At 35.9% G+C, this 15,284-nt stretch overlaps 1 pseudogene; it reads right to left on the reverse strand.

Annotated features, from left to right (window-relative positions):
* Positions 1–1,791: 1,791 nt before the first annotated feature.
* Positions 1,792–4,422, reverse strand: LOC132177944 (L-type lectin-domain containing receptor kinase IX.1-like; annotated as a pseudogene).
* Between the last annotated feature and the right edge of the window lie 10,862 nt (positions 4,423–15,284).

The following is a 15,284-nucleotide window of genomic DNA, read 5'->3' on the forward strand; positions in this document are numbered from 1 at the left end:
TACACTAATGAGAAAACTAGGATTGATCTTACCAATTGTAATAGGTTTGTTCTTCTTAAGATGCAAAACTTTCTACACTAATCACACCTTGAATCAAAATTAAAGTTCCTATATAATTAAATTTATTCAATGAGTTCATTTTGCTGCTCATTGACTTAATTTCTTCTGCTTCTAGTATGTCTACTACTTTTAATAAAAGATAAATGTAAGGGAATGGTCCCCATTTGAGCTCTCCCCCACCTCTCCCCAATTTACGTATTGATTTATTTTAATAGCAAGTGTTGATGTTTTTTTTTTTTTTTAATAAGAATCAATGATTTTCATAAATTTATTTGTTAAGAAATTTATTAGAAAAATGCCAAAACTATAAGTACTCCCATTCCATTCTTACAATTTTGTATCCTTAAAAATAGAAAGTTCGCAGTTGGTAATTAGAATTAAGTATTATATTTTAAGAAAGACTATTACATATCAAATCGAAGTGATCTACCTTGATCAAGCAAAGTGGAGACTTCAAATTGATGTGATACTGGTGCAGCCGCCCCTATTTGGGCACATGGGGTTGGCCGGACCACTCCCATATGACACAAGGTTTGGGGGTGGCTTGGCCACCCCCAATCGGCTAGTATAGGGGTGGCCGATCCACTCCTATGCAATGGACATGGCTGCAAGCCACCCCTTTTGGCCAAATAGGCTTGAGATCAAACCCAAAAGTCTAGAGCAGAAGCAAACGCATAAGATGAGGAAAAATTCCTTAACCCTACCCATTGAGCACTATGTGGTAAAACCCAAGCTAGCCCAGTTCCCTAGACAAGGGAATGCATGGACCAGGGAGAAATTTCCTAGCCCTGTGCATTGAGTACAAAGAGAAGGGGGTAAAACCCAAGCCCATTTCCCTAGGCAAGGGAATGTATGGATCAAGGAGAAATTCTCTTTGCCCATGCGATAATTACATGGAGCTGGCTAGGGTTTTTAGCCACAGCCGTCCATGCAGTCTCACGGTCCTTCTTGGACTGTGTTTTGCACTTAGTTCCACATTACTCTTTTTTCTTTTTTTTTCTAGGCAGTTCCACATTGCTTATTTCTCAATCTATGTGCCTGCTAGATACTAAGCATATAAATGGAGAAAAGCCTGAGCTCTCAAATCAATTCATCAAGTTCCCTTGAGAATTAATTTTTCAAAAATTCTCTAACAAAGATTTGAAGAGCCAAGTAAGTACCCACACTTTTTTGGTTATTGTAAACATTGGTGAAATGATCTAGAGGTCTCATATTATTCTTGAGATGAGCTGTGTTTTTGGAAGAAGAAGAATCAAAACATTTTTGTCCAAAATTAGGAGTGGCCGTTAATTTCCAAGTAAGTGTCATTCATTTTAAAGTCAATCTTGGTTTAAAAATTTATTCCGCTGTGCAAACTAGTTTTTGCAATCCTATAGCCAACAAGTTATGCCCGGCGTCAATCTCTCTCTCTCTCTGTCTCTCCTTCGAGAAACTTGGTCTTCTCATCATTTTTTGTCCGTAAGGACGGGAAGGACTTATAAGCATGTTCCATCAATATATAATAAAACATACAAATCAAAACGCTCGAGAGATGTTATATACTCTACCATTTTGGGAAACAAACCAGCTGTAAGAAATTATTTAAATATCAAAATCTAATGCTTTCATACTTGACTCGACATTATTACAGGGAAACATAAATATATATATATAATCTAAAAATCCTGATCAGAGCATGATTTTAAAATACAACTATGAAATCAAATACATCGATCCTGGATAAAAATGAGTTTAACGTCCGATGTTAATGGATGAGAAAGACATCGTGGGCGCCAAATCCATGCTTACTCGAGGGGCCGCAGGTACATTATAGTTGGCAACTGGCATCTTCTTCGGAAGATTTGGCAATGGTGCATCAAAATTGAGAACCTGTATGGCTTGCATTATGGATGGTCTCAGGCTCTGATCCGGGTGGGCGCACCAGAGTCCAACAATCAACAAACACTCCATCTCTTTCATGTCAAACTCCAACAATGTCTTGTCAACCACTTCATCAAGCCTTTCATTTACGTACGAATCCCAAACCCATCCAGCAATTGGAACATGAGGACCCTCATATTTGGCTTCTGTTCATCTTTTTCCACATGCTATTTCCAGTGCCACTATGCCGAAGCTAAAGACATCCGATCCCTGTTAGAATATCAATTAAATGATTAAATTTATTTCTTCTTATAAGCTTAGATTTTTAGAATAAGTGGTGATGTAACACGATATTATTGTTGTGGGTAAAACCTTGTCTTCGTTATTCATCTCACATTTCAGTTAAATATTATATGTATTGGGCATTAGAATATAAATTAACTAATTAAGGGTGCACATAAAATATTTTCAATCGATAAATATTTCAACATATCAATTTTTAAGGAAAAAAAAAAAGATTTTCCTAAAAATACGTTTTGGCGTTTGGCTCGTACAAAAATAAACGACAATAGAAAATAGCCGGCGACTTCCAGCGGAGGTTCGACAGCTTTCGGCAGTGCAAACCGGTGGTGGTCCAAAAGCTTTCGGCGATGATCAAGTGAACTCTGGGGCAATCTGACAGCTTCGTTGTTTGATGATCTGATTAGAAGAAGCTCATACTCGAAAAATAGTTTATGCTTTCATAAAAGGAAAACATTTTATGGAAATCAAAAGATGGTTTTTCTCATCAGCCGTAAATATTTTTGGTTTGACCAAAACTTTTGGTAGTATCAAATAAACACCGGAAAACAGAAAAAAACCTTTTTCCATAAAACATTTTACATGGAAACAAACCAAAAATAAATGATTAAATTCATCTATTTTAAAAATAAACTTTTGAAATAAGTAATGATTTAACAATACCTTTGTGGCCTTGCCTGTGCTTGCATATTCTGGTGCTATGTAACCCCAAGTTCCAGCTAGCCCTGTTGTCTTCACGCCTGTCTCTTCATCCGTGAGCCTTGCTAGACCAAAGTCCCCAAGCTTCGCATTGAAATCTGAATCCAACATTATGTTGCTCGATTTGATATCCCTATGCACCACATATTTTCCTGATTCTTCATGCAGATAAAGCAGAGCAGAGGCAAGACCAAGAGCTATCTTATACCTAACTTCCCATGTAAGAAACGTTCGACCTCCAAAAAGGTGAAAATCAAGACTACCATTAGGCATGAACTCATAGACAAGAAGGAGGGCGCCATTTTCATGGCACCAACCAGAGAGTTGTACGAGGTTTTTATGCCTCAATATGCTAATGATTTTCACCTCTGTTGTGTATGCCTTCTTTCCCTGATCGGACGGTCTAGAAACCTTCTTCACTGCAATAAACTGCTGCAACTCACTCAAGAAACCTTTGTAAACACCTCCAAAACCTCCTTCACCAAGTTTGCCTTGTTCTGCAAAGTTGTTTGTGGCACGAACAAGATCATTGTAAGAGAACCTTTTAGGTCCTTTTCGCTGTTCAATCTCTCGTTCCACGGGATCAACATTCTTCACACCCTCTTTTCCATTTCCTCTACTCCTTTTTCTCCAAACGAACAACAACACTAAAACAATTCCACAAACTAAAAATAACCCACCAACTACACAACCAACAATTAATCCAGCACTAAAAGTACTGTCCGGAGCCGGTGATAATTCCGTTGTAAATTCCCATGAAAGGATTTCATGCGTCTCAAAGTAAAAGGCTGATCCAGCCGCGAAGCCAATGGATACCCATTCAGGCGAAAGTGTAGTCAGGTTAACTCGATGTGAAAGGCTAACAACAGGGTCATCAGGGAAAGACCAGGATACGCTTAAATCATTGGCTTTAGAGTCGTAGCGGATCATTGCATCCACAATTACTCCATTTTTCATACTTCGGCTCAAATCCTGTTTCCTGTCCGATTTGATGGAATTTATGTTGATACCGACATGCTCCTTGTCGGTTTCATCCCATGCATTTCCATAGGTGTCAAACTCGACAGCAACCATTTCTTTTCTTGGTATAGTGAAATTGTCACATTGGCTAAAGAGTGCAAGGCATCCTCCTGAAGCATATTCCGGGAGGAGAGAACCGTTGGGTGCAAGGAAGAAGGCGAGCCCATCTTGGCCTGGTGGATTAACGGTTGATATTTTGAATGAAAAATGAGTAGTGAAGTCGGTGGAATTACCTGTAATAGGATCATAAAGATGCAGCTGTTGAGAATATACAGCTCGGCCGGCAGCGGTATCGTTATTGCGGTCACTGGTGAGGGATAGAATTCCATTTTGGATGGCAGCAGTGCCATTTAATATCAGCCTGCTATCGGTAAAATTAGAGAAATTGAATGATAGAGCATGATGCAAAGGAAGATGGAAAAGTAAGCACCAAAGAACCAGCTGGGAGAGAAACCAAATAGTTCTATGGATGCTGTGATCCATATTGGGAAGGGAATGCATGCATGCAATGGCAATTTTGGAGGTTTAAAGGGGCACACTAAAAAGACTAATGTGAAGAAAAGTGAGACAAATACGAGCTATAACTATATATATATATATAAAGTAATTGCTGCTTGCCAGGAAAGTTCGTGTAACTAATTACATCAACTTTTCAAAGCCGTGATAAATTTTTTTCTAGTTGCGTGCATTTGGATACTATATTAATGATGGGCTGGAAAAAAGGAACACGTTTTTGGACCGACCACCGCTTGATTTGTCCCCTGTTTTTAAAAATTTGAAATCTTCAAAGGGAGTACCTTGGATGTCTGTTTATTAATTTCTGTAATTTAACTATTGACGAAAACTTGCTGAAGTGCCTCGGATGTCTGTTTTGTGAACACGGTCACATGTTCTACGTATCCTCACATGTGCTTTGTACACTAATGACACCGGCCTTGAATCAAAGTTAAAAGTTCGTATAAATTCATTCAGGAAGTTCATTTTGCTGCTCAATTAGTTTCCTCTAATTCTAGTTTGTGATCTACCAGTTTTAATAAAAGATAATTGGAATGGTCCCCATTTTTGAGTTCTCCCCCACCCCTCCCCCACTTCTCAATATCCAAGAAATGAGGTAGATACTGTAAAACGTACATCTACATGCTTTAATATATATAGACTAATGGAATTCGGTTGCAACCAAGTGTCATCATGGGAATAAGCATCTTATATTGACAACTCAATCTCCAAGAGTTGTGCATTTGATAATAGCATCACATGGATTTTAAGATTTTAAAGTATTCTTCTGAACTGGGTTAGAAGAATGGGTGGTATTAAGAATACTATAATAATTTTTATCACAAAATTATTTACAAGCTGATATGACATTTCATATATTACCGACAAAATGATATGCAACATTTAACGTCTCAAATTTTAATACAAGTTGTAAGTGTAAATATCTGAATTTCTGATGTAAACTAGAAAGCTAGGGATGTCATAAAGAGGAGCGGGCCAAATGTAAGGGTAAAGGGTCTTCAAAAGATTGTACCAGCCAAGGGTGACAAGACAAGGCTACAAGCTGGTGAAAGTGAATTGTTGAAGCAGTCACAGTAACCTTTGTTCGCTAGCCGTCCGAACGGTCTAGCGAATGGGACACTCCCAAGCAGTCACCATAGTAAACCCCGAGACGTCCATTCGCAGCGCGTTTGAAGGCCATTTAAACGCCTATGTTATGTTTCAGTTTTCGTACTTAGATATTAGTTTTATGTTGTGACTGTCTAAACAGTGGTATGTTTTGTCCGAACGGCCAGTTGTTTTACATACTTTAATTTCAGTTATTTAGTGACCGTCTCAACAGAGGTATGTTCTGTCCGAACGGCCAGCACAAAAGTCTAAATCGACTTAATTTCTATTTACTTTTAGGGTTAGGAATTAGGGGCTATAAATAATGGTTATAGCCTCCTGAACGTAACCTTGATGTATTTTTTTGTCAGTTTTTCAATAAGAAAGTTCAAAGTTGAGTTTCTTCTATATATTTTCCTCACATTTTAAATAGGCTCTAGCATTTTTAAGAAGAATTCCTTAGAGCCTTGATAAACTCAAAGTTTTTAAGACAGATTGTTTTTTTCTTGCTTTATCTTCGCTACCCACTGCGTCGCTGCATCAATTTCCAAGTGAAATTGACACATAGACAGAAATATCATGTAGATAAAATTTTATTTCTTCTAGAAGCCACATACTTGTCTCAAAACCACGAAATCAACCCCCGTACGAAGGTGAACTAATTTCACTTGCAAAATAAGTTTCCTTGACCGCCTGTTGTATTGTACTGTTCATCTAAGTTCCTTGGATAATTAGCTATGCCTACAATATTTCTGACTAATTCAAATTTCAGCACATATGGCTCGTCAGTCTCCAAAAAGCATTAAAAGTGTACGAGACTTCTTGGCATATTCTTCCAAAAGAAGATATTAAAGACACTTCTTTTTTCTTTTCGTGTGAACAACGGAGACCAGAGGATGGGAGGGATATATTAGCTACCCTCAGAATGCTTCCCAATCAAACTTTCAGACTTATAATAATGAGCATATATAGCAACTCACCTACTATTTAAGGATTTGTGTCAATGGACTTCTTCTTCTTCTTCTTTTGTTCTTTTTTGGCTTTAATTGTTGAATTGGCAAATTGTATGTATGTATAGCATTTTGAATATTGTTTGTGCCAGAGAGATTGATGCCTAGAAGAGTCTTGAAACAATATCCGTCAACTCAAAAGTTTAAACTAATTATGGGTTTAGATCCAATTATGCTATACTAACCACTAACATTTATGACATCTTTTTAATGTGGCACTCGAAACTTTTTGTGCACACTCACACATATATATTCAAAAAGTTTGCCATGTGATTCATAGTCAATTTGTATGTCATTTGCATAGAGCCCGAAGTTAAGGGTTAATTAATTATATCACTAGTTTATTAATTAACATCTATTATTTTGTGTACATATGAGCTTTTGTGTGGATGTTATCTAATATAATATACAATATTGTACTAATTAATCCCGAATTCCCTACTAAAGTGTCACTCATTCTTCTTAAATTGTACTAAGAGCAACTGACGAAGTAGCTAAATTGCTCATAATAATCAAATTTAATTATTATAAACAACTTATCATCTCCAACAGAATTGTCAAAATAATAATTTTTTTCTTCTAATGTGAAAGGTAAATAGGCTATATATATAGACTAGAAGCAATTTTATATTATTTTCTCTCTCTCCCTAAGTCATTTGTTTTAGTGAATGCATTTACTCCTTTGGTAGTTGAGTTTATGCGAAATATTAGTTGATGAATGCATTTAGTACTCTGAAGGAAATTTGTAGCCGTGAAAGAGACAAGGTAGTTTTGTCAATGAATTTCAATAATTGATGCAGATAGTGATCGATGGACAATTTCTTCCCCTCCCTTGTAAGTGACTCAGTCAATGTGGAAATCCAATATTTTCCTGAGTATTAATTAGAAATAATATAATAAAAAAAAATAATATTTAAAAGTAAGTAAAGAAGAAAATAGAGAATTTGTTTAAGAATATATATAAAAAAGCAGAAGCTAAAGTATATATATAGAGAGAGAGAGAGTTGTACTTTTTGAATAGCTATTTTGGTTACTATTGCTAAAGATGCTCTTATATATAACACAAAGTCAAGGTTATATGGGTTGTGAAAAAAAAAATTTACTTATAATTTTGTTTAGTTGTTTGTTTGTTTTTTTTTTTTTTTTTTTTTATTTTATATATCTGAGCATGTATGTTAACTCAATTCTAAGATTCATTATATTTTATATGAAGTTGTGATAATGAAAGAGGTGAGGAATTTTCATGCAAATATTCACTTAATAATTTATAGATTGACCAAGAATAAATTCAAGAAAAGTCGATCGACCGTTAGAAATAAAGGAAATGTAACATTTTCTATAATTAAATCCAAGAAAAGGTTTGGAAATTTATCTCAACGCTAAGAGCCCACTAGACATGAAGTCTTGTAGGTCTATAAATGCTAAGTAATTTCCTGTATGTTAAATTCCACACGCACCTAATTAAAAGGAATTAGGATTCTCTTCATCTCATTTTGAACCATTAATTATATTGAAGGGTATTTTTGTCCCCTCAAAGAATGAAAAGTTAAAAATATTCCTCTAATATAACTAATTAGATATTATTTGGCTCAAATGAAATTGAGTTGAAAAACAATCAGCACATACGGTGGGTTATAGCCTAAAAGCTAGTTGTGGTTTTTTTTTTTTTTTTTTTTTAATTATTAAAAAAAAAAAAAAAAAGTTGGGTTATAGGCTAGTTCTTATAAACGGGAAACTTGACTTAAGACTCTTAAACTACCACACATTTTGATACGATCTTTCAAATTTCAAAAACTCTCAATTTCACATGTTTAAACTTTCAATTTGATGCAATGCACCAGTCTGTCAGATTTAAAACGTTAAAAGTGATAAAATGACCTCTATATCCCTAATTTTTTTTTTTTTATATATACAATTCCAAATTTACTCTTAATTTAAAATAAATAATAAATAATAAACAGAAAATCAAAGGGTAATTTGGTCTTTTTAGTCATTTCCGTTAGGAATTAATGGCTAAATATGACAGAGGGGGTCAATTGATTTAAATTGAAAATTCAGGTGGTTGAATTAAAAGTTTTTGAAATTTGGAGAGTTTTCTCAAATATGTGGTAGTTCAAAAGTTTTCCCTATCAAAAAACAAGAAAGTTGAAACCTTGTATGCCTACTTACTACAAAAAAACCATTTTTTAATGACAGGCGTTTTCTGACGTGTTCTAGTGTCCGACACATCAGAAAATTTTTTCTGACGGGTCATTTCTGACGCGTGTCGATTGTCAGAAATGTAGGTGTCAGGAAATTTTTCTGACGTTGCATTTTTGCCACGTCAGAAATTTTCTGACGTGGCATTTTTGCCACATCAGAAAATTTCTGACGGTGCATTCCACGCAACGTCAAAAATTTTTATCACGTTTCGGCTTGGACACCTCATCAAATTTTCTGACGTTGCATAAGTGCCACGTCAGAAAATTTCTGACGACGTGGCAGAAATGCCACGTCAGAAAATTAGGCCCTTTTTTTTTTTTTTCCTGCTTTCCCTGTTTGCTTTCACTGATTGCTTTCCAGAAATGCTTTCTCTCATTGCATTTCTGGAAAGCAATCCTAGAAAGCAACTGGAATGTCTCTCATTGCTTTCTCTCACTGATTGCAAATGTTTTATGTTGGAACAGAGAAAACAACCTGGAAACACAACATTTGCAAATTTTCTCTCACTGTTATTTTCTCTCAATGTGTACAGATTTTTCAGATTAATTCCAGATTATTTGAAACATTTCCAAATATTCTGGAATAATCAAAAAATCTGAAACATTTCCAATTTGGAACACATTTGAAATAATTAGGAACACACTTGATTATTCCAGAATATTCTATTTGAATTGGCAAACAATTAGATCCAACAAACTGGCAAATAATTAGATCCAACAAACAATATTCTATTGTTCCAACATCGTTTTCCTATACAAATTGAATTGGCAATTTCCAATTTCTTTCGTGAGTTCAATTTATTCCAGAATTCAATATATACAGTTTATACAATTCAATTTACTCCAGATTTCCCTGCTTGAATTCAATTTAATTTGTACAAAAAAAATCAATTTTCTCATGTCATCTTTCCTAAGGATATACTAGGGACAAAAACAAATGGCATGATAAAATCATTATAACATGTCCAAAAATTCAGTTACATATAATAGAATTCGACATTCAAATCTATCAACTCCTCAGAAATAAATAGAGACATGCATGGAATAACTGATAGGTCATTGAGTCAATTCAATATGTCTAACCAAAGTCGAAAATAAAATCAAAATCAAAATCATATCAAATCAAATCAAATCAAATCAAACCAAACTAATACGTCCTATGTCCATCCATGACCTCATACCGCTATTTCCAAAGGTTTCCCAGATAGCTTGATGTATACTGACAACAACATCCACAAGCTTCTTCACAATCTGCGGTAAGAAATAAATTCAAAGAAAGATGTTACTCTACAAATAGAAAGAACTACTCTACTCTACTCTATCCTATGTAAGACAATACTGAATAAAGTATAAACTTTCCTCCATGGCCTAGCTTAATAAATCAGATTCAAGAATGTATAACTTCTTAAACTTGGCATGCTAAATGGCCATATATATTCTTCTTATATTCCAATCCACCTACATAATTTTTTACCATTTATAAAGCAACAGTGAGGAACTCATAATTCAGACAACACATACAAATCATTAAAGTAAACAATAACATTCGATCGGAATCGTAAAATGCAGGCAATACATAGCGATTGGAATAGTTACAAGAGACCCAACCTATATATTAAACCTCAAACTTGACATGGTTACAAGAGACCCAACCTATATATTAAACGTCAAACGAAGTATTGACTAAACATCCATTTAATGCAACTTACTATTTATCATATAGATATAATTATATCTATCACAAACATGCAGTCAATACGTCAATCATATACTTCCAATAACTATTGTGAGCAAATATTGTTTTGTTTCACACAACTAAACAATAACAAAATATATAAAATGTTTACCAACTACGAACTCACATACAAGGCTCAATCTAGGTCGATGGCTTCCTCATTCGACAACTTTTCCGCAATACCTGGAGATTATAAAACAATCAATCAAGAAGCAATAAGTGTCTTTCTTATCGGGAAGCAATAAGTACACTTATAAATCATCATCAATGCAATATCTATATATATATCTTCCGACTGGAAAGTAAGTTCCTTCTAAAATTAAACACAAACACAATGCTAACGTTTAGTAGTAGAAATAATAACAAACATTATCGAGGTCGCTATCAACACTAACAGCATAAAAAACATTCCTACTGTCCAACCTAATGTATCACCAAACCAATGAAGAACAAAACATTTTGCAACGTCATAAAATTCACACATACATATATATACTCAATAAAACCCAAAGCAAAAAAAAAAAATTGCATTACCTGGTTCACTCCCCACTAACGATTTCACCACCAAACAGGCTGGAGATTCTTTTTCTGTTACATCTTTAACTCGAGTCGTATCGGATGAGGACCTCGACTGCAACATGTACTCAAGTTGACGAAAACGTGCCTCGTACAAAGTGCTCATACTAGCCCGGGTCTCAGCTAGCCGCACAGCAACCTGCTGATCAACCTCCACTCGCTGTGCATCTAACAGCGCAGCTATCTCTGCCCTGTGCCTCTCCCGTTCAGCTTGCTGCGCCATTGCCTGCTCTCGCTGTGTCTCTAGCAGCGCATCCATCTCCTGCTTGTGCTTCTCCCGCTCAGCTTGTAGTGCAGTTTCTATCATTTTTGGGACACCAGAGCTCCCAGGAGGTTGTGAGCGTGGCACGACTGGTCTATAGTAGGAGTAGATGCTACCACGCACAGGTAGTATACCTGCTCCAACTTGGCAAACCCGACCTGCGTACTCCGGCTTATTGCCCATCCCCTATGCGTACGCATCGTCGGGCGCCCACCGTACGGTGCCCTTGGTGACAGATTGTGTAGCAGCCAAGTCAGTGGGAAGTAACTCCTTCATCCTCTCCTGTAAAGTACACATTAACAAAAGCAATTATAAATATTAAATAAAATTACAAATAAATATACATTAACCAAAACATATCGGTTATTAGTAGCGTACACATCTTTCCTTCACCAAGTCATTTGGATATCCGCCAGTCTTCTTCACGTGTGTGTTGATGTAAGACTGCGCTCGTGTTGGCGGAATCCCGGTATTTACGAACTGCATACACAAAAAAAACCCCAAAAATTTAAACATAAACACAATCAACATAAGTCATACATATATCTGATCAAAAAACATACTTCTTCATGTGTAGCCCTGGCATAACTCTTTTATCCGGTGCAGTGAGGCTCCTTGTTCTTCGATCGGATTCCTTTCATATATGCAGCATATTCCTACACAATTAACATTGTTAATATTTTAGGCTACACATTCATTTTAATAAAACTAAACAAAACTCACTAAAATGTGACTTACTTGATTCTCTGTCGAACACCATTTCTCCAATAATATATCCACGTCCTCTCTATTGTACGTGGATAATTGTCCTCCTTCCCTAGCCTTCACTGTCGCCGGAGTATCATCCGATGTGATGTGAAGACTATGCTTCAAGTCATACCTCCAAGTCGTATGCTTGTTTCGCATATTAAGGAAAGCATCCCGTTTTATGGCCGCGATATCGCAGTCAGGTGAGATATAGCATGCAATCATTACGACAAGCCGGAATCTTTTCATAGCAGAGTCCCATGTCACTTAGATATTTTTTTGCCTCATAGGTATTACCTGGCAAACCTTCACTATCTGCAGGCAACAATTGATTGATGAACTCAAAGAGAGATGAGAATATCTTGTTACTAATTCCACCAACACACTTCAAGTTGTACAGATGAACAGTTGCGCTCAACTTACTGTGTTTGGTCTGATCATGTAGCGGTGTTTTTGCCTCTTTAAGCAGCTTGTGATACTTTTGGGCATCTACCTCCTCTACATCCTCGATTACTATTTCTTCATCACCCTGCACAACGACCTGAGGTTCACAGTTGGCTTCTCTGACATCATGCATGCCGAACACATCACGCAACATAGCATGCATATTTCCACCTTGATCACCGCTTTCACCTGCTTCATATGTGGCCGGACGATTCAACGGAGACGGTTCAACATGGTCCCGGATAGGCTTCTCACCATGAAACATCCAATCTTTGTATGTAGGAAGTATGCCTTTTCCCCCTGTCAAGTGTGCGAGAACTACGCCTGGGGGATAGCGCCGGTTAAGGCGACACACCTTACATGGGCAGTAAATCTTACCATCAGGTGTTGTGCAGTTCCCAACTGCAAAGTCAACAAACAATCTACAACCGTCTCTATATTCCTTCGTACCCCTAGGCTTTGTCATCCAACTCTTGTCCATTGTTGTCTACGGACATTACAGAGAAATATACGCAACTTAAAAGTATTCAATAAACCAATACATATTAACTGGAATTTACATGCAAACTTAATTAGATGCTTTTATTGTTGGTGAATTGTTTTTGTCATGAAAATTTATGAAACTTAAACGAATTAATAGCTATTCCAAATGGGGACCATCCAATTTACATTATTTGATGTTGTTTAGCTATTAGCATTCTTCATACACATTCAGGTTCTATAACTTTTTCCCAAAAGTTCATATATATGCATTTGGTAGATGTTGAGGACCCTAGTCAAATAAAATAAATCTAGATTGGTTACGAAGTCAATATTTATATATATAGCATGGCTCGTATTAATAGGGCAAAACCTAAACAATATACAAATGTTACGCCATTCGTTTAATTAGGAGCTTAATTAAGCAATTTTCTTCCTTGGTGTTGTGTGAGCTCTAGTACACATGGATGCTTGACTAAGATATCTCATGCATATATAGTTGATACGTTGATTAAACCATTTGACCATGTAGTGATGGAGCTCCAATGGAAAAAGATGTCATGAGTTTTCGAACGTTGTTTTTTTTTCCTTCAATTAGGTAGATAACCGCGGCATATTCTTGCAATTGATGGCAATCGTGAAGTCAAGAGCTTTGGCTTTTGAGCATAAACTAATAACTCTTTCTAAGTCCTATTTGTGGTTGATCTTTTCAAATCAAAATCTAAAGTCCCTGATTTAAGCTAAGATGTATAGTTTCCTCAACAACAAAAAAATGCACTAATTGATAGATCCTCAAGTAGGTTGTCACAAGAATTACTATCACCGTCAATGCATGGAATATTGATTTTCATGAGGTATATTACTCATAGACCCCCTTAAAAGTAAGTTTTAATACTATATTTGGAAAGTTATGAATTCTTGATATCAATGTTCATTTAGGCTGAAACCTTATCCAGAAACGATAGTAATGTTAAAAACGATAGTTTATCAAATACTTTCACTCTTTTCATTCTTAAGAAAAAAAACGAATGCTATTCTCTAAACTACGTAGGCCTTAAATTTTGAATTGTGTGCTTTTAGTGTTGTGGCATTGATAAACTAGCCACATCTATGTTATACCCTAAAAGGACTAGTCAATGTTACAATTACAGTCTCAAGAGTCATTTATAAAACATAGTCTCAATGTGGGACTAAGTACTCATGCAACACCTCACAATCCACCCACTCAATGTGAGACTTAACTTTTTGGGTTGTAACATGTTATGCTTCAACTTCCTAGATTCTTGTTATTCTTTGTCTATGTTTCTTTGTTCCTTCATTTTTTGTTTTATGAATTTACTACCAATGCACAGGCAAGGAAAGCATGACCTGAAAATTATAGAAGTCAAACTTGATATACATGATTTGGCACATTGAGACTCTCTCTCTCTCTCTCTCTCTCTCTCTCTCTCTTTCCCCAAATGAATTAACTTGTGGTTTTTGATAAGAGTGATGTACCCTACAAGGTCTTTTAATGTAGTTTTGTGTAATACATGTGATAATTAGGCTGAAAAATGACTCAAAATCATGTGATGACTTAACTAGGTAGTTGGGATCCGCTATGTGAATTCTGCTATGTTGCTCTGCTCTAATAGGTATTTCCAGTTGTAGTCATGGGTTTCTTTATTATAACCTCAACTCATGTTTGCTAGTCTACTCGTCTTTACCTGATAATAGGACATGTTAAAATTAAAAATAAATGTCTTGTAGTGATCAAAGTGCAGCACTCACATGCATGATGTCTAGGACAAGCTTAGGGTTGTTCTCTAGCCACACCCGCCTTTCTTGCATGGCATGGTGCCTTCCAGTAGCTTCTTGGTTTGCTTTCTTTGTTATGTGTTTGACATTGATTCTTCTTGGTTTTTTCTTAGGCCCTACAGTCAGAAATATCCTCTTTAGTACATCTATTAATGATTACGTGTCGGTTAAAATTTGTTGTTTCACTTCAGTGGTTGCTTGTTACAGAAATACAAGTGGGGAACGCTTATATGTGTCTTTTAGTCAGTCAATATGTTGAGATTAAATTGTGTGATGGCTTTTTTCCTTGGATTCAATTAGATTTATCTTGTCTATCATGTTTGTCATCCATTGTTTATGATGCACATGTAAAGATGTGCAATTGAAATTTATTTTCTCCTTGTTTATTATTTTTTAGGTTACTGATATTTGCTATATACTGTGCAGAGAATTCAAGATCAGGACTCCCCCCAGCTGAAGTAGAGAGGTATGCATATTTACTCCCACACCCC

The sequence above is a fragment of the Corylus avellana genome, chromosome ca4 (assembly GCF_901000735.1).
Source record: "Corylus avellana chromosome ca4, CavTom2PMs-1.0".
In the NCBI taxonomy this organism is placed as follows: domain Eukaryota; kingdom Viridiplantae; phylum Streptophyta; class Magnoliopsida; order Fagales; family Betulaceae; genus Corylus; species Corylus avellana.